Raw genomic sequence first — 18771 nt, forward strand, 5'->3', positions numbered from 1 at the left:
GGTTTTATATTTACACGTCTCCAATGAAGGAATGTGCAAGTATGGAAGTGCTGAAATTTTCAGGACATCTAAGTAACCTGGCTTTTTTTTTTAAAAAAAAAGAAAAGTTTGTGATTCATTTTATGATAGCAAAAATACATTTTCCACCCAGAGAAAGCCTCTCCATGAATAAGAGAGGTGCAAGGATGTTTCAGTAACTGAGATGGCTGCATATTGATGAAACCACTGGAGCCTCATTAGTCTCAGTGGTGATTCTGATAACCGCACGTATTTGGCAAGGAGATGCAGAGCCAGTCTTAATTCTATATCAAACCCAGGTAGTCTTTGAAAATGGTAGGGCAATTTTTGTGTGTTGAAGCCAAAGGATATGTTTTGTTTGTGTGGAAAGACAGTGGATGTGATTGACACGTATATCCATGCATGTTTCTGTGGTTTGTGGCGGGTAAGTTGAGAAACTGCAAATAGGAATTTGTTTACATTTGGACGTAGTGTAAATGCAGTGGATGCTGGGGACCTGCTGGAAAACCGCGGATTCCTGACACTGCTATTGATCTGTTATTTGATTTACTTGACCTTCTGCTTCGCTGCAGTGTCACTCATTGTCTTACCTGCTTAGACTGTAAACCTTTCAGAAAAAGGATTATTCCTAGCCTGGGGGATCCTTGGTATTATTTGAATCTCTAGATGCTTCTGTGAAAATAATAATAAAGAAGATGATAGATAGAAAACCTGCTTTAAATACATGGTGGTGTATATTTGTGAGAGAAAAGCTATGGAAACACCAGAAGAAATGGGGTAACCTCACTATGGATACTTTTAAACTGGAAATGCCAAGATTTTGAGAAAAGAGTTAGGCAACAGCTGTATAAGTAACAGGGGCAATGACCTAACTACATTTAAGGTGATACTTATTAAAAAGAAATTTATGAAAGGGAGTTTTTTTCTGGTTGTGGGCAACAGTGGGAACTGCACTCAATGGCCAGTGGATCGCTGTCCTGTGGTCTTGTGTCCAGTGTACATAGGGAAAGGACACAAAGTCAGCGAATTGCGTGATAAGAACATCCAGAATTATTGTTTTATGCAACTCTATTATTGCATTCTGCCTTAGTTGAGAACCAAGTAGATTGACTAAAGCAACAAATAAAAGCAGCGTTATAAATTTTGTGGGGGAGAGCAGCTTGACAGAGACAAGCAGCTTCACCATGCAAAGAAAAGCTGTGCTTCACTAATCAACCACATTTTCGTTTTCCTGTCTGCAAAAATGAAGCAAGGGAAAACCAAGTAATGTAATTTACTTGTATATTCAAAAAATTAAGGTGTAGAAAATGGAGGGGTCAACATAAAATGCGTTATTAATTTTCAACATAAAAAGGTTTCCAGAAGCAGGGAGCTGCCAGGTTGTGTAATAGAAACAATGTTATTCTGTGTTTCTCAGTGAGCTGCAGGCCGGGTGATAAATAGAGAGTCCAAATTCACAGCAAGAGATTCAGAGTTGAGAAGACCATAGATGATAAAGAAGAATGTTAAAGTTGTGTAACCAAACAAATAAATAAGCAGCCCCACAGCAGCTGAAATTTACCTGAAGAGATGTTCCAGGGTAGTGAATGATTAAAGCTGCTACCACATATTACTGTTTACAATCCTATATGTAACACAAATAACCTGTAAACCTGGATTATTACAAATTCAAGTTCCATTGAGTAAGAACTATGTTGTATATAACCGATACACAAGAGGTATAAACCTGTATGCTTCAAAACATGAAGCATACCTACTGGTTCAAGATCAAGAGGAGCTAGTAGATTTAGTCTGTACATGTTTTGTTGTAAATGTCTATTACAAGGAGAGGCCATCTTTCTCTGAGCCAAGAAACAATTTTGGTAGCCCTCCCAGTGCATATGTTATCCAGTTATATAATCCACCTTGGTTTCCAGGGCATAAGAAAAGTAACTTCTATATAGCTACAAAAAAGACACTTAAATTCTTCATTCAGTTATCTGGCTGTTTGATTCTGCTTCATTCAGAACTTCCTTTTTTTAGGACAATTTACTTGTTCTTCCCAATCAGCACTTCAGTCCAGTTCAGAGGCCTCCCAGATCTTTTTTGTTCAGAACACTTCAGTTCCTCAGAGTTTTAAAGTCAGCATTTTATGTCTTCCTTTTCTTGACAGAAAACATAGTCACTTCAGAGCTAATTAACATTTTTTCACAGAAATGTTTTCCCATCAGACAATGTGGTTTCACCTAAACTGAAATTTGCAATGAGAAAATGTCAGTTCTGACAAAAAAAAATGGTTTTCCAGCTGGGAGAAACATAACAAAATATTTTGTTTGGGGTTGACATTTCAACATAAAATGACTTTTTTTTTGTTGTTTCAAAATGTTGATTCAAAATTAAAAATGCCGTAACAGAATGACATGTTGGATCATTCTGTTTTGATATAAAATGTCTAGATCTTAACATTTCTACTTTTCCCCAGATTTTTGACTTTCTGTTCAAGTTTGAAATGAAGAATTATTTTGAAATTCCCCGTGGGAGGAAAATTCCATTTCCTCCTCTGCCCTTACATTAGGAGGAGGGAATGTTCTGAAACCGAAGGAGCAGGTAGGAGAGTCAGGCAGCTTCAGTTCTACAACCTGTTTTGTATGTCATAGCTTAGCTGCATATATTTGCCCAAACTGCTTTACTTCTTAAGACCCCCAATTCATTGGGTGGATTGTGGGATTTTTTTTGTTAAAATGATTCAACATCCCCAGCAATGCTTTGGAAAATCCTCAAATCCTGCTTGTAAATTAGGAATAACTACTTGTCTGACTCACATGAGAGGGCTGTGAGTCTTAATTAATTGGTGCTTATGAAATTCGCTCAGATTCTTGAAAGGTGCTGTAGAAATCTAAGATCATATTTACTGAAATGAGTTATTCAGGTGACTTAGATACAAGTGCTGAGCAAACCCAGCTGTTACTTTTAACATGTGCGAATTATTTGAGTTGAACAGTACCTCTAATCCTCTCTGCCAGGTTCTGAACTCCCTTCTTTGGATTCTTTTCCTCACCCTGCATTTTTATGCATAAATGTAAAGCAGCACTTTTCAGTAAGCTAAACAGTAATGCTAATTACAAGGATAGGTTCTTCTGCTCTTGACAATGCACAGAGATCCACAGGGAGCTTCCATACTGTGTTTCACTTCCAGCCAAATAATCATGCCTCTGTCCCTTTCCTTTGTTTTTATTATTGTTGACATAATCTCTAACTCATACACATAGAGACGGAGTGGTAAAAGTTGTGGAATCAGGAGGATATAAAGTGCTGCAAACCAAAATGGATAAAGTAGGCACTTTTATCCAAGGCTCCTTTAGCCAAGGCTCTGTCTTGCTCTGCTTGACATTCAGACATTTAAAATTATTTTCTGCAGAGAGTTAAAATGTAGACCATATCAGTTCAAGAGGAAGAAGATGGGCCAGGATTCTTGACTGCACTGTACTGTAGGTTCTTGTTCTCTCCAGTTCAAGGCTCTTCATTCCAGTAGCTTGCACTGAGACCAAGCCGGTTCTTTAGACTCCAGTGTCATGAGTGCTGATGTCTTCACTCCATGTTTGCACTCAGATAAAAGCATGAACACCACTCCTATCAAATTCAGCGGGATTTGGATGAAGTCTTTTGTTTTCAGTAATCCTCTTTTCTTCCCTTTCTGTCTCTCCTCTTCCATCTCCCTCAGCATCTCTCTCCCTTTCTGAGTTTTCATATGGATTTCATCATTCATGGAACAAGCATGCTCTGTTCTGCAGCACCTGCCATTTAGCTACACCACCAAACATCACCCTTCTCAACACATCTCTGCCTCTCCCAGCTGAAAATGAACCTCTTGTCTTTCATATCCCCAGCTCTTTTAGGCTGCTGTTTGTCAGGGAAGCTTCTGTCTGCCTGCTGTTTAATCTGTTTATTGCTCCATATGATTGTCACCAGCTGTATCCTTATTCTCCATTTTCTCCTGAGACTTTGAGCTTTTTTGCTGCCAGGTCCAGAAGGGCAGCAGCATGTTTTTTCTTGCACCTTGGGATGTAGCAACTGTTGGAAAACATCATGCAGGAGCAATTGTGCCAGCATACCCAAGATTATGTAGGCACAGGCAAAAGAGTGCATTTCCCAAGAGGCCTTTTAACTCTTTACCAAATGAAATGAATATGAAAGAAGGCACAAGTCTTTTTGTTTGAATTTTTCTTTCATTGTGTTTCCTTCCTTGCTAGCTAGTGTAATGGCCTCCATAAACAGGCTTAAGCTGGTGTACAAAAATCACACTACTTACTAACTGATACTATTTAACAAGTTTCAAGCATAGAAACCAGCAGTGTCTGGTTTGAGTGTGTAATCTGACAATTGCATCTCCAGTAGGGTGGTACATGAGTTAAGAAAGAGTATGTGCACAGCTTGTGTTTGTACTCTTATTCTCCCCAACTAACTAGTGGCTTTGCTGTTATTGGTAGCTGGTCTTTGCTTTTCTGGTGATTTGGTTGACACAGTAACCACCCTTAATGATAGTGGCACTTCAGTCATGGCTGTTGTTGCACAAAAAGTATGATGAGACAGGCTTACATGCACGATGTTTTTTAGCAGGGTCTGTAGCTGATAGCATACATCAGCTCTAACAAATCTACTTTAGGAGTGAATAAAAAACAGAGAGAGAAAAGGGAAGGGGAAAACTCTCTCCAGGGACCAGCCAGGAAGGGCAGCGATGAGGTCCCAGATTCTCATAGCAGGTGCAAGGCCATGAGAGCAACAGTACAAGAGTAACAGCATGAGAACAACAAAGGAAAAAAGAATGAGAATAGCAGCATGGTAACAATACAGGTAAAATACTGCCACTGCCACTCTCGAAAAGCACTGCCTCAACAGCTTAAGTGAAGAGCTGCAAATAGCAGTCCCTTGGCATAACTAAGGCTAAAGCACTAATGTATCTGAGGCCTTCTGTAGCACTGTGAATGCTATGCTTTGTTTCCCCATCCTCTTGCCACCTAGTCTATAATCCATCTTTTCTGATTTCCTGGTTGGGGAATCCCCAAGTAAGAAGGCCAAGGTGCAGCAGTCCTGTAAATCTGATGTCTGGGCAGCTTCAGCCTTCTGGTAAGGGCTTCAGTTTAGCTGTACAAAAAAAACCAACCAACCCAAAAAAAACCCTTACCTCTGCTGTAAAACAGTGCATTCCAGATTTATCCAAGTCCCATAACTAGTATCTATCTGCATTTCTAAAGCACCAGTGAGTGTGTCACACTACATCATTAATAATCACTGCCAGGACAACAGAACCTGGTCAGCTATTAATTTCTTCATTACAGTTCAATGGGCTAGTCCTTCCCTGTGGTATTCACAGGGAAAGTATCCCTATTATACATTACATGGAGACATGGGGGAGTAAAGATTTGTAGCCAGGATTTTCAAAAGGACATTCTCACTGTCTCCCACAGCATTCTCCTGGAGAAGCTGGCTGCACACAGTTTGGATGGGTGCACTCTACACTGGGTTAAAAACTGGCTAGACAGCCGAGCCCAGAGCGTGGTGGTGAATGGAGTCAAATCCAGTTGGCGGCCGGTCACGAGTGGTGTTCCCCAGGGCTCAGTATTGGGGCCGGTCCTGTTCAATATCTTCATTAATGATCTGGATGAGGGGATCGAGTGCACCCTCACTAAGTTTGCAGATGACACCAAGTTGGGTGGAAGTGTTGATCTGCTGGAGGATAAGAAGGCCCTGCAGAGGGACCTGGACAGGCTGGATCGATGGGCTGAGGCCAACTGTATGAGGTTCAACAAGGCTCAGGGCTGGGTCCTGCACTTGGGTCACAATAACCCCATGCAATGCTACAGGCTTGGGGAGGAGTGGCTGGAGAGCTGCCTGGCAGAAAAGGACCTGGGGGTGTTGGACGATGGCCGGCTGAACATGAGCCAGCAGTGTGCCCAGGTGGCCAAGAGGGCCAGTGGCATCCTGGCTTGTGTCAGGAATAGTGTGGCCAGCAGGACCAGGGAGGTGATAGTGCCCCTGTACTCGGCACTGGTGAGGCCGCACCTCGAATGCTGTGTTCAGTTTTGGGCCCCTCACTACAAGAAGGACATCGAGGCACTGGAGCATGTCCAAAGGAGGGCAACGGAGTTGGTGAAGGGTCTGGAGCACAAGTCTTATGAGGAGCAGCTGAGGGAGCTGGGGTTGTTTAGTCTGGAGAAGAGGAGGCTGAGGGGAGACCTTCTTGCTCTCTACAACTACCTGAAAGGAGGTTGTAGCGAGGTGGGGGTCGGTCTCTTCTCCCTAGTAACAAGCGACAGGACAACAGGAAACGGCCTCAAGCTGCGCCAGGGGAGGTTTAGGTTGGATATTAGGAAAAACTTCTTCACTAAAAGGGTAGTCAGGCATTGGAACAGGCTGCCCAGGGAAGTGGTTGAGTCTCTATCCCTAGAGGTATTTAAAGAACAGATAGATGTGGTGCTCCAGGACATGGTATAGATGGACTTGGCAGTGATAGGTTAACGGTTGGACTCGATGATCTTAAGGGTCTTTTCCAACCTTGACGATTCTATGATTCTATGGTTCTGTAAGTGGACTAGATACTCAAATAACCTAGAATTTCAGTGGCTTAAGCAGTTTTAACAACTCAAGACAAAACTATTGAGGAACAACTGGTAGATTCATGATATAATCATATTTAATATGATTCATTCTCACTTATGTTCTTGTCTCTGAGTCTACCAGTCCCAAGAATGAGATTCTGTGTCTTTCCATGCACCTGTCTGCACCTTCCTAGTGTCTGATCACATTTGTCTCCTCATGCTTGGTGTCGTCTCTCCAGTGGCTAATTTTCTCTGGCTCTCCTCCTGCACCCTCACCTTTACTTAGGAAGGCCAGAAATGTTTATCTGCATGTGGCATCCAGGGCTCTTGCACTGAGCACTTCCTTTGCACTGTAACATCTTTGTTTCCCCATCAAGAAGCAGAATATCCTCTTTGCGTTCAGGCGAGGAAGAAAAGCAAAACCGGTAAATAGGCACAGTAATTAGATCTGATGCCTAGGCTCTGGAGAGGAGATTGGGAGATAAATTAAAAGTTGGTCCCATTGGAAGGTTCCCCAATGGATATTGATCAGGCTCAGGTGAACTAGAAACAGTCCAAGGAGAATTTATTAATTAGAAGCTGACAACCAATTGTTTCTTCCTCTCTCTGTTTCGAGGTTATAGTTTTTGTTTGCCTGCTTCTCTGATAGAGGCAGCAGGTAAATTCCTTTAACTGTACTCCTTTGTCTATGTCCAAGGGGCAGCGGAGTGGAAGCACAAAGGCTGGCAAAGCTCATTAAAGTCAGGAGCACAGAAATGGTGTGCAGGTCTTGCCATTGCTTTCCCCAGAGATGCTCAGGGTTGCTCTGTATTCCCTTCTGAGACCCTGACCTTTTGTCCTTCAGATTACACGGTTAGCTGAAACCTTTGCTCTTGGATTTCTAACTCGCTGGCAGAGACAACATTCCTATGGAAAACACACGTATCTCTGCTGAGGAGAGGAGGGAGGCAAAGAGGCACAGATAACCCTCAGAGGCATTTATCTGCCTTGTCAGCGTATCTAGCTAGGAATTTAGAGGGAGAAAGGGTGTTTTTCCCTGACCGCAGAGGCCACCTGTGGTTTTAAAGTGAGTTATCAGTTTGCCTCTTACTATTGTTTTAACAGTTTACTACTGTTAATAGATTCTAATGCAGCTGAAATCTAAAGGAATTAGGGACCCAACTCTGAATATAATCCTGCTCAAGGTAACACGGAAACACTCCTGCACATAGGTACAGACTCTTCTATGAATATCTTAAAAACTGAAAAGGAAGCTTCAAATCTTAGGCAATATCAAATGCAAAGTTAGCAAACACAAGCTTGAGTCTTCTCTTGGGTACACAATAAAATCTTTAAATGCATCTCCTCATACTACTTTTTACCCAGCAGTTATGTCTCAGGACAGTGCACAGAATAGATGGAGCTTTATGAATAAGCAGCTAGTCAATATTTTATTTCCTTCTCATTGTTTGGCATATGGCTCTAGGCTTTATTTGCTGGACACAATTCAAACCCTACTCTGAAGACAAAATTATTAATTTTCTCACAGACTTTTTTGTGGCACACATCACTATAATGGCTAGCTGCTGTACAAACGTTAACTAACTTACTACTCCAACATCTCTGGTTGATGAGGGCATACTATTATATTGGGTTCCTGTTTGGGAAACCGAGGCAGAGACATTGCAGTAGGGAGTTTTGAAGCACTTCACACATTTAAACAACAGCTCCCATCTTTGGTTGTTGTAGATAGGTATGTTCAGGATGTCTGTAAATCACAGCCCAGGCCTCAAGTCAGGAATCAAGAAAACAGGGCATACTCAGTTAGTGAGTGACCTTTCATGGTACTTGGTTTAAGTGTCTTGCTTAAACCAAGACATTTGTATAAACGACATTAGTATTAGCAGGCAGGAGAAAATCCATCCCTCTAGACATTCAGCTACATTAATCTTGAGACCCACCTCTTCTTTCCTCTCAGTTCCTTGCCTCATTTACTGTACACCTTCCCATCTTAGCAATAAATGAGTAGAGATCCTGAAGACTACATCCTCTTTCAGTATAACCTCCTGTTCTGCTGAAGAATAGGTCTGCCTTGTGCAATATGTAAGTCAGTCTTCTATCAGCAAATACTATGTGATAGGATAAGAAAGGACCAGATCACCAGAAATATGTTCAAAGGAACTGGATTTACTAGGTCTTCATGTTAAATTTGCACCTGCTATTTCCTATCTTCTAAATACATGACTTATCAGTAGCAGCAATTTTTTCAGTGCCTTGCTTCTCTTATGTATGTGTCTGTGCATGTGTTTAAAAAAAAAAGCAAATGAAAACTTCAGAAATTCTGTCATGTGAGTTCAGATTCATTCCTAGGTGATTCATCAGTAACGTGGGAACATTTATACATGCTGTATAGACCTCTACTACCTGGGCTGTGGGAGTAACTGATAGCAGAAGTACATAGTTATCTTCCTTGTAGGTCAGCGTACAGAGGGGAATGAGGCAAACATTTTGCATCTGGGTTTTACAGATGCTTGCTAACAACAGGAGATAGCGAGACTCTTGAATCCTGGATTATATTCTGGGCTCTGAAAGGGAATTTATGCTACTGGGCACAGACTTTTCTGCCTTTTCTCCCCAGAGTGATCCTAGGTGCCCTCTTCTCTACAGTTTATCTGCATACTCTATCTCCTCTAACTTTGCTAAGCTCATACCCTTAGGAGGTGTGAATGCAAACCCGGACAATACCAGGTTGCTACTGAAACATCAAAATTCTGTAACAGCTTAATAGCTTAACATAAGGGATATGATAATTTTTTGTGGTTTATTGATGTAGGGAAAGGTGCATTGTATAGCTAGTATAATACTGACTGATATTTGCTGCTGAATTTGAAGAAAAACAAGCAAATAAACCGCTTTCCCCTATTTCTTCTCTCTTAAAATAAAATCTGCAAAACTCCGGGAAGATTTTTCATAGATTTATCTCCAATGGGTTAGTAGCTGCTAGGCCAAGATGTTTCCCTATGTGATTTATATGTCTTTTCACTGGTCCTGGGAGTTAATGTTTCCCCCCTAGGTGTTGGCCATTTGTAGCACAGCTTGAAAGAATGAAATAGTGTTTTAAACTCTCCTTCCCGACTCAAAGTTGGGCTTCCAACTTTAAAAATTTATTAACTTTGGGTGAAAGGTCCTGGCTTGAAGGGTTCTGGGGAATGAGGTTCTTTATTTAGTGACAGAACTTGTGCATCATGGACAGGAACAGGACACACTTCCCGATCACCATCTCTCCTTCCAACGTGACTTGCTCCTGAACTAGAGGTATCTGCTGTAGGGGTGAATTGACAGGTATATTTTAAAGGTCTGGTCAGTCTTTCTACTCTCTAGTTTTGATGGTGGCTTTCTCTGATATAGATCCTTTTCTAGGAAGAGCTAGATGGGGATTACTGGCATATTGCACATAGACCATTCTGTCACCATTATATTTGATAAAGTTGAGCTGAGGTCACATTGACGCATAGACTTTGGATGAAATGGGCTTATACCCCATCTCCAGCCTTTTGGCAGATTGATTCTCTTAGGAATTTGTTTTGCAGCTTGACAAAATATAAAGCTTGATGAAATGCAATTTTGAAATATATGTATTTGGTAAATTAATGAACTAGCACTGACTAAATGAAATTATCAAGAGCAATCAAAACTCAGAAGATAAATTTTTTCAGGTGATTATAATGAGCTTCTCTCTTCCCATGGACAGAACGTTCTATGAGAAATCAGTGTTTCATAGCAGAAAGGTTCACTTTTAGCATCTGTAATAAGAAAACACTGTATAAAAGAAGGTACATAAGAAAATCCAGAGTGTACAGATCTATTTCACCAGTTTCAAATTTGTTGAGTTCAGATTAATATTAGAAGAACAGGATCAGGCAGGGTTTTATTGGTGTCCCCATGCTCCTTTTGCAATTAGAAGGGACTGCTGCTATGGGTTCAACTTATCTGCAGCAATTTATTATTCAGTGAAAAGCTTCTCATCCCGTGCACCTTGACAGCAAATAACGGTGAAGAACAGAAACCAGCTGGGAGACATGAAATTCTGGTGTAACTGGAACTAATACCAAAGCTTCCACTGGCTTCAGTAGAGACAAGGTTTCTCTCCGGGAGTTGAACTTAAGCCAATGTGTATTAACAATTTACTGTAGTAAAGGAATTCATCCCATTGGTGACTAGGGCCTGTGTGAGTCTTAAGGATGTGCTCAGTTTCAGTAAGCTGGCGTCTAACTTGTGGAAACTTGGCCTCTGCTTGTGGAAAACAGTGATCTGGGAGTGTCTTTCTCATGTAGACTGTGTTTTATCCTGTGTTTTTTCAAATTTCTTGTGCAAACAGAGATGCCTTGCCTTATGGTGAGGAAGATGTGTCCCCATCCTCCTCTGCAGACAATTCCTAATGTTTTCCATTCTCTTGAAAAGAGGACATGGTAAGGGCTCATCAGACAGATGGGCTGATCCGAAAGACATAGTCATGAAATGGTGGCAGAGTTTTGATTTCACTCCTCTCCTGATAGTGGCCTCACGCTTTCAGCAAGTTCAGTGGAAATACACCTGAGAATATGTCAGAATTTCTGCTGTAAAGCTCAGTAAAAATAGAGTGCCAAATTCATCTCTGTTGTAAGCCCCGTTTGACTTCAGCAAGCTTACTTTGGGGAGAGATTTGGTCCTGTGTACTTGATGTGTACTAAATGGAAAAGTAAGGTTTTCTGTTAATGCTCTCTGCTATGGTTAAGCTAGAAAAGATGCTGTAGCACTTTTTTTCCAAAGAAACAAGAATACGTATTTATGTATCTATATCTCTACAGCTGTCTCTATATCTATTTATTTGTAAAATTAAAATGTTAGATAATGAAAGTGGTCTTAGAACCTCAGACAGTTAGTACGCAGGCTTTTTACTTATAAACAGCAGGCTTGCATTCAGATTTTGAGGGAGAACTATGGGCAAAGCTGGGTGGACATTTGCAGGACTGGAAGAGCAGGAGCAGTTCTGGGTTAGGACATTGCACGCAGGACCTTGGCAGAGCTGCTGGGAGATCAAGGCAGGCCCAGCGATGGGATGGTGCAGGCCAGGACTGTGGTGCATGGGCAAGAGTCATAGGTGCTTGCACTGAACCGTTCCAAGGAAAGTCATCAGATCCTTCTTTTCAGAAGCAGCAAAGTTAACCTAGGGGGGAAACTTCAATGCTGAAGTGGAAACTATTGATGATTTTTAAAAGAATTGGAGGGGAACTGAAATGAAAGCTGACACCCAGCTTCTTTTTCATTATCTGTGACTTAGGAAGACCTAAGGAGTAGAGGGAGGCTACCAGGGCCAACAGCCTCCCATCAGTGCTACCTAGTGCAGAGTTTGCCCCATGGGGTGTGAGTTGCATAGGTGCCCTCCCAGCACCATCCTGCATCCGCTCAGAGCCGCACTGCTGTAAGACTGCGCAAGCCATCCCCTCCTCAGGGAAGCGAAGAGCAAAGATGGATATAGTTCTGTCTCTCGCATTTGAGTTAGCATGTTCCTACTTCAGTGGAAGAACAGTAGACAAACAAGGGATTCAATCACTCACACCAGGGCTCCTGAGGAGTGACAGCATTATGGCCCTCCTGGGCTGCTTCTTTGCAAGGTCAACCACTAAGAAAAAAGGAAGAAAGGAAGCAACATGGACAAGTTTACTCTCCTCTGTGTGGCATCCTGCAAGTCTGTATGATGACATTTACTAATGCTACCCACATATTTCTGTCTCAAAGTCATCTGGAATAGAGGTTAGACTTTGTAGGCCACTGTTAAAAAAGCAAAGCTCTGCTTCAAAGCTCTCCACTGACTGGCTGTGATACTGGGCAAAAAAACTTCTACCCTTCTGTGCCTCATTCTGCCCCAGTGATGCCAGCTCTCCTCCAGGAAGGCTTGGATGGCTGAGCACCATAGTGTTCCTGTGGGAGAAAGGCATCTTGTGTTTGTTCAGTGGCTGCTCTGAGTGAATCCAGAATATCACAGATTAAAGTAGGCTGAGTTCTTACTCAGAAACCCTCTCTGCCCCTCACTGACAATCTTCCTTGTGCTTCTGTGCTTCCTGGTAAAAACACAAGGTGGCACTGAGTCAGCAGGACCTTGGCTGACAGTTGCCTCTGCATTTCTTTCTATTTATACACAATTATGAATATTTACAAGATCTCCTGTGGGTAAACTGCGATCTCCCAGTTCTCCCATCATCTTGTGAGGACAGTGCCAGTGACCATCCTGATTCATTTATTGCAGGAGTTATTGTATAGTCACTTTACGTAATGTACTGACAATTTTATTAGGAAATGTAGTGCCAGAGTAACCTAGCAAATTCAGTCTCAAGGACTATGTTCTTACATCAGAGTCTCTGTAAGAAAAAAAATAACGGTATGAGAAAATTAAGGGAAACAGGAAGCTGTTTCAAGGAATCCAGGGATTACCTGAATGGTGATCTACCATCAGGCCCAGACTCCTTATTACTGATGATATTTCTGCTAGAGAGAGAAGCCTAAATTGCAAGACTCCATCTCAGCTCCCTGCAGGATGGATGTACCCGATGAGTTCTACTCTTTGCTAGCAGCAAGCAATTATCAAATGAGAAATAGCAGTAGAATGATTACAGGCTATATGAAAAAACAGGCTTGCCCAATCCCTACTGATGTCTTAAAAGAACACCAGCTACACAGTGCCCCTTTCCTCTTTACTGTCCAACTGAAGTTACATGACTGATAACACAGTTAAAACTGGGATTTGCCTTCCTCTAGGATCTGGGCCTGTTAAGCAGAGATAAGTGTACTGTTTACAATGGAAGAATATCTGACACTTAGAGGGAAGAACTGGGCAGCAATCCCTAAGGTCCATTCCTAGACTATTTATAGTAAACCATGGGCAATATGCTTATTCCCTCAGGAATTTCCTTATGTGTGATGTAAAGATGATAAGCTCTCCTTCCCGTGGACAGTAGTGTGATGACAGAGTACCAGATGATAAAAAGTTCTAGTAGATGTGGCACGCAAATAGGTGAAATATGTAATGCCATTGCATTTGGACTGTTTGACTGAAAGGGTTTGTTTGCCCACCTGTAGGGTGAATGTCATTTTGTGTGACAAAGCTTGTGCAATATGTTACAGAGAAGACATGCCCTCATACAGAAATTTCACTCTTATTCTTTTTTTGGCATCACTGAGACAATAGGACTAAAGCACAGCAAGTTTTTTGACTGGAAGATGCTATGAAAGTATAAAAAATCTTTAATTTACCTTTCACTTATTATAGTACTGCCAGCCAAAAATCATATTCTCTTTTTCCTTATACAAAGCACAACAGCAACGACAAAAACCAGTGTGTTATTTGTGGATCAGCTCTCCGAGCCCTCTGTTTGCAGTGGCCTCGGGCAAGTCTCTCTGGGTTCAGGGAAGTGTTTGCATCCTGCCAGTTCCCCACTGCCTGTGCTTTCCCACCTTGCTCCTTGACTCTGTGGAGATCTTTTCCCAATCCTCTGCCCACAGAACAGTTTATTTAACCTTGAAGTTCTCTTATCAGCTGCATCACCCTGCTGTAGCTGCAAGACCTAAATTGTTTTCCATTGTCCGTGAGCTGAATGGGGCCAGGCCTTCAGAGAGCACAGGCTTGGAAGAACTTTAAATTAGGCAGTCTGAGATGGAAATGCTGCAGGTAACAAGGAAAAGTAAACAAGCCCCATCCTTCTCCCAAGGCCTTCTGCTCCTTAAATGCCTGGTGGCTATATGGGAGCCCCAGCCTATCTCTCAGGAGAGTTGTGCACGACACGACTCTTAATTAAATACATATTGCTGTGCAATGTGGAGTGAGAGGAGGCTGTTACCAGTGCAGACCAGCAAGCTCCTCCTCAGTGACCTGTAATGCCCAAGTTCTTTCCTCACTGCCATGCCATTACTCCGCAACATCCCTTGCTTCTAAGCTCTTGGGCCCCAAGTGTGGAACTACACATGTAACGCAGGCACGGTCCCACTGCACCCCCAAGTACTGTGGGTTTTCTCTAGTCTGAGCTTGTGTGTAACCAATCCTTTCAAAAACCCGATGGGACCACGCCTGCTGCCTGATCTGTGGTGAGCTGAGGCACGGGAAGCAGAGGACAGGCTGAATGACAAGTGCATTGACCGTCAGACACTGCTGTTTTATAGATAGAGGGAAGGGAGCAATGCAGCATGGCATGTATGTGCTGCATCAAGTGGTGCTAACAGTGAAATTACAGTCAGCTTTGTCTCCCTGGGAGCAGTCCAGGGATCTGCTTGTGCGTGTTCATAAACTGGAGCAACAGACCTTGCACGATTAAGGCTACACTTGCAGCGCGTATCTGCAATGTGAATGTAAGGTGCAATTGCAGCATATGCAAGCATATGCAAATATATGCAAGCTTGCTTGTATGCCAGGAGTGCAGGGTACAAAGTAGGGCAGCTGCCCAAATTTACATTTAGGACTTGTACAATGGATGTGTGCAGTCCATGCCATCACATCTTCACCTGGCTTACTTATAACCAGGGCACGAAGCTGTGCTTTGCACAAAAACAGTTTGCCTTGACATTGGAAAAAGCACAAAGAGGAAGGGATTGCAGCTTGTCCTGAAAATTTCCCTTAACTTTCTGGCCTGTCCTCAGTCACAGGAACATGTACCTGTTCCTTCAAGTGGAACTGCGTGCTTTTACTCACAGTTTCACTGCAGTCTTGTGTGGTAATTAAATGACTGGGGTCCCCTGGGACTGCAGATTGAATGCAAAGAGAGATTATGTCTTTTATGCCTTTGATTATCTTTTTTGCATTTGGATTTCAAGTTTCTATTCATTTTGCAAGTGGTTTTTGAGCATGAGTGTGGTTTTGGTGTCAGTTATTACCAAGTTTGACACGGTCCATAAGAAACCAGGATGAATTATGTGAGAAGAGTTTACCTGGCTGAACAAATGTTCTTGGACATCAGAAGGAGCTGCCCTCCATCACGTGTTTATTCAACATGTGAGCTGCAGGTAAAAAAATGATTATTTAATTAATATTCAAAAATATTAATTCCTCACAGCATAAGAGGCCCATGAAAGGAAGAACTGTGCTCACGGGAGATCCCATGCAGAATGTTCCAAGCATGGTGTTGTCACTAGGGTTACAGGATATGTAATGATGTGAAGCCGATAACACCGGTCTCTCCAGTGGAGGGCACGTGGCTTAAAATGTCAGGAGCAGAGTTGGGAAGATGATGAATTTATTGGTTCTGTGGCTCAACCAAAAAACACTAAAATTGAAATTCTGGATTTGTGGGAGCCAAACAACATTTTTTCTTTAGTTTTCAGCTTATCTGTCCATTTCTCCTGGATTGCTTTTTTTACCCTTTCTTTTTTACTTCAAATCAATTTCTTAAGCAAAAAAAAAAAAAAAAAAAATTAAAGCAATAAGGAAATGGTTTGTATATAAAAATGAACTCTTTTGACATTTTGAAAACTCCCCTGATTTTCTGCAAATACTGCTCAGCAAATTCAGTGCAGTCTCATCAATACCTTTATTCTTTTAATCTTCTGCTAAAATACTATTTTGTGCAAATTTACTGTCTGACAGGAAAAATAGTGACATATTTCTTCCAGGAAGGCAGAAATTAGGACTATTAGTGAGGACTTTGGACACCTTGGCCCCTTCCCCTGTCTGCCAGTGGCATTTTGTGTGGTCCTGGAAGGTCACTGCACTTCTCTGCTTGTTTCCTCTTTCTCTGGATGGCAAGTTCTTAGCCAAGTAATGCTACTCCATGTGTATCCAGCCAGCACAGATTAGTGAGGGGAACTGGTGCTGATGGTGATTCTGGGTGTTATTTTGATAATAATTTCTATTACAACTTCTGTTCATGCAGTGAACAGGTTGTGGTGTGTGGTTCCAGGTTGAGGAAATGGATTTCATTTTACAAAATATAACGGAACTTCATCTGCATTAAATCCTAATTGCATCCTTTGGCTTTACTTTAAGCAAGCGAAGCAAATTACAACCAAAGCAAATGCTATATATATTTAGAAATTGCAAATACCTTTCCATTTTAAGCCAAACACTGGAAAGCGTTTGCACGTCTTCTTTTATTGCTGTGTCTCTTACTACATAAAGGATACCGTGTTGGACCTCCCACCTTCAAATCCAGCCCAGTCCAGCCTGCCTCATCCTGCCCCTTCAGGCTCTTTGAGGGTAGACGGGCAGTTTGGACTCCTGGTTTTGCAGTAGCGTAGCAATCTTTTCTGAGGATCTGTAAGCACTGGATAATGAGGGGCAATACTGTCAACCCTATAGCACACAGATTGTCTTGACCCCAGAGGTAAGTGGTTTGTGGAAGATCACGCTGTGAATCAGAGTCAGAACTAGACTTCTGGACTCAGTCTGCTGTTGCACAGCTGCCCTTCATTGACAGCAACATGAGTCAGAAAGCGCCTGTGCATACGGTTCCTAAAATAACTAGTAATCAGCAAAATTCACAGCCCTTTTACTCAGTCACTTCTCTTGAAAGAGTCTTGTTAGGCCAAATTCCTTTTTTTCCTTCCATTATACAAGTGCTGCTCCATTGAAGCTAATGGATTTGTTTGGGTATAACAGAGAACAAGACAACCATTGTGGTGTTCAGGAGGCATTTTATTGGTGTGAGGATTTGGCCAATTACTATTATTTAGTTACAGGCATGTTGGTGTTTTGCTAACCATAAAGGAAAGCAAATCTTTTTCATTAGATCTAATCAACACAACAAGCAGTTTAAAAGAGAGGTGAGAAGAGAACTAATTTCAAGCTGGAAATGCAGTGTGGGAACCTTTGGATATTTCTTTATGCAGCTCCACGATGCCAAGCCATGAAACTTGAGCTAGCTCTGCATAAGCCATCTCACAGAGCAGAAGCAGTGCAGCTGTGATAATTCCACTGACACTCATTTTGGTCCAGGCAGACCATAACCTTCCTATATTAACAGAGGTTTCTGTTCTTTGTAACACCTCAGCAAACCCAAATACTTACCATTCTGGTATTTTCATATTTTTTCTTCCTGCTGCTTGCTCATAGTAAAAAATTAAGGGTTTTGCTGATGTTGTTTGATGTTTAGTCATATGACTAAAATGACCAGCTATGAATTTATTCAAGAAGCAGTAAACCTGGATGATTTTAAAACAGTTCTGTTAAGGTTCATAAGAACTTTCTCCGTTTATGGAAGGAAACCAAATCAAACATCTAAGTTGTACCACAGTGTGCATAAAGCAGAAAGCACTTGGCATTAGCCATGCCTATCTTGAGCCATTCCTTTACCCTGTACATGCTGTTGATTTGTGAAGTTGCTGCTTTGGTCTTCATCATCCTGCTCCTGGCTTGACCTCTTGATTTAATCTGGGAGTTGTTTAGGGAGCTTTCTATCTAGCATTCTCAAAACATGGAAGTCTGCCTTCTGTCTAGCATTTGTGCAGCTCTGAGTAAATTGCTCCTGCTCCAGCACTTCACCTGTGCTACCACTTCGCTCTGAGTATCACATGTATCATCCATTAGCTTGACTTGTGGTATCATGACTCTGACTGCTGCTGTGGTTATAGTAGAGATTTACAGTGCAGTGCTGACAGGCAGGGTATCAGACACCCAAGGAGCAACGCTTGCACAAGTTGTTGTATCCTAGTTCAGTCTCTGACCTCAGGAACAATGGTGCCTCAGGGAGGACAACTTATTGACAGGTCCTTGATGTCTGTTTCTGGAGAGATCACTATATGACCTTTCAGAACCTTTGCTTTTGACTGGTTAATAAAGTACTAATTGTTTGCCTTTTTTTTTTTTTTTTCCTATATTGTCAGTCTTTAGCTACTCTACTTTTAAGAAAAGTGTCAGAGAAAATGCTGAAGAAAAGATCATCTGTGATGTTTACTGTTAAAAATGTAATCTTTCTTACTTTGATTTCTTTCTTTAAACAGCTGTTCTGGGCTAGGGACAACAGACATGCTTTTAATTTATTTTCTCCAGCAGCTGGTCAGCCAGAATGCAGAGCCACCTGGTGCATATGGCTAACCACACAGCCTTCAGGTGATGGTGTTTGTCATGACAGAAACTAAGCTCCAGTAGTGTCTCGCCTGCCCCCTTCCTATAACGGGTAGAAATTGCAAGGGGAGATTCACCCCAGACTTCTGCACAATGAAGGGGACTGAGCACCAT

The sequence above is a fragment of the Nipponia nippon genome, unplaced genomic scaffold (genome assembly GCF_047370975.1).
Source record: "Nipponia nippon isolate SJK-2023a ecotype South Korea unplaced genomic scaffold, ASM4737097v1 scaffold_9, whole genome shotgun sequence".
Lineage (NCBI taxonomy): Eukaryota > Metazoa > Chordata > Aves > Pelecaniformes > Threskiornithidae > Nipponia > Nipponia nippon.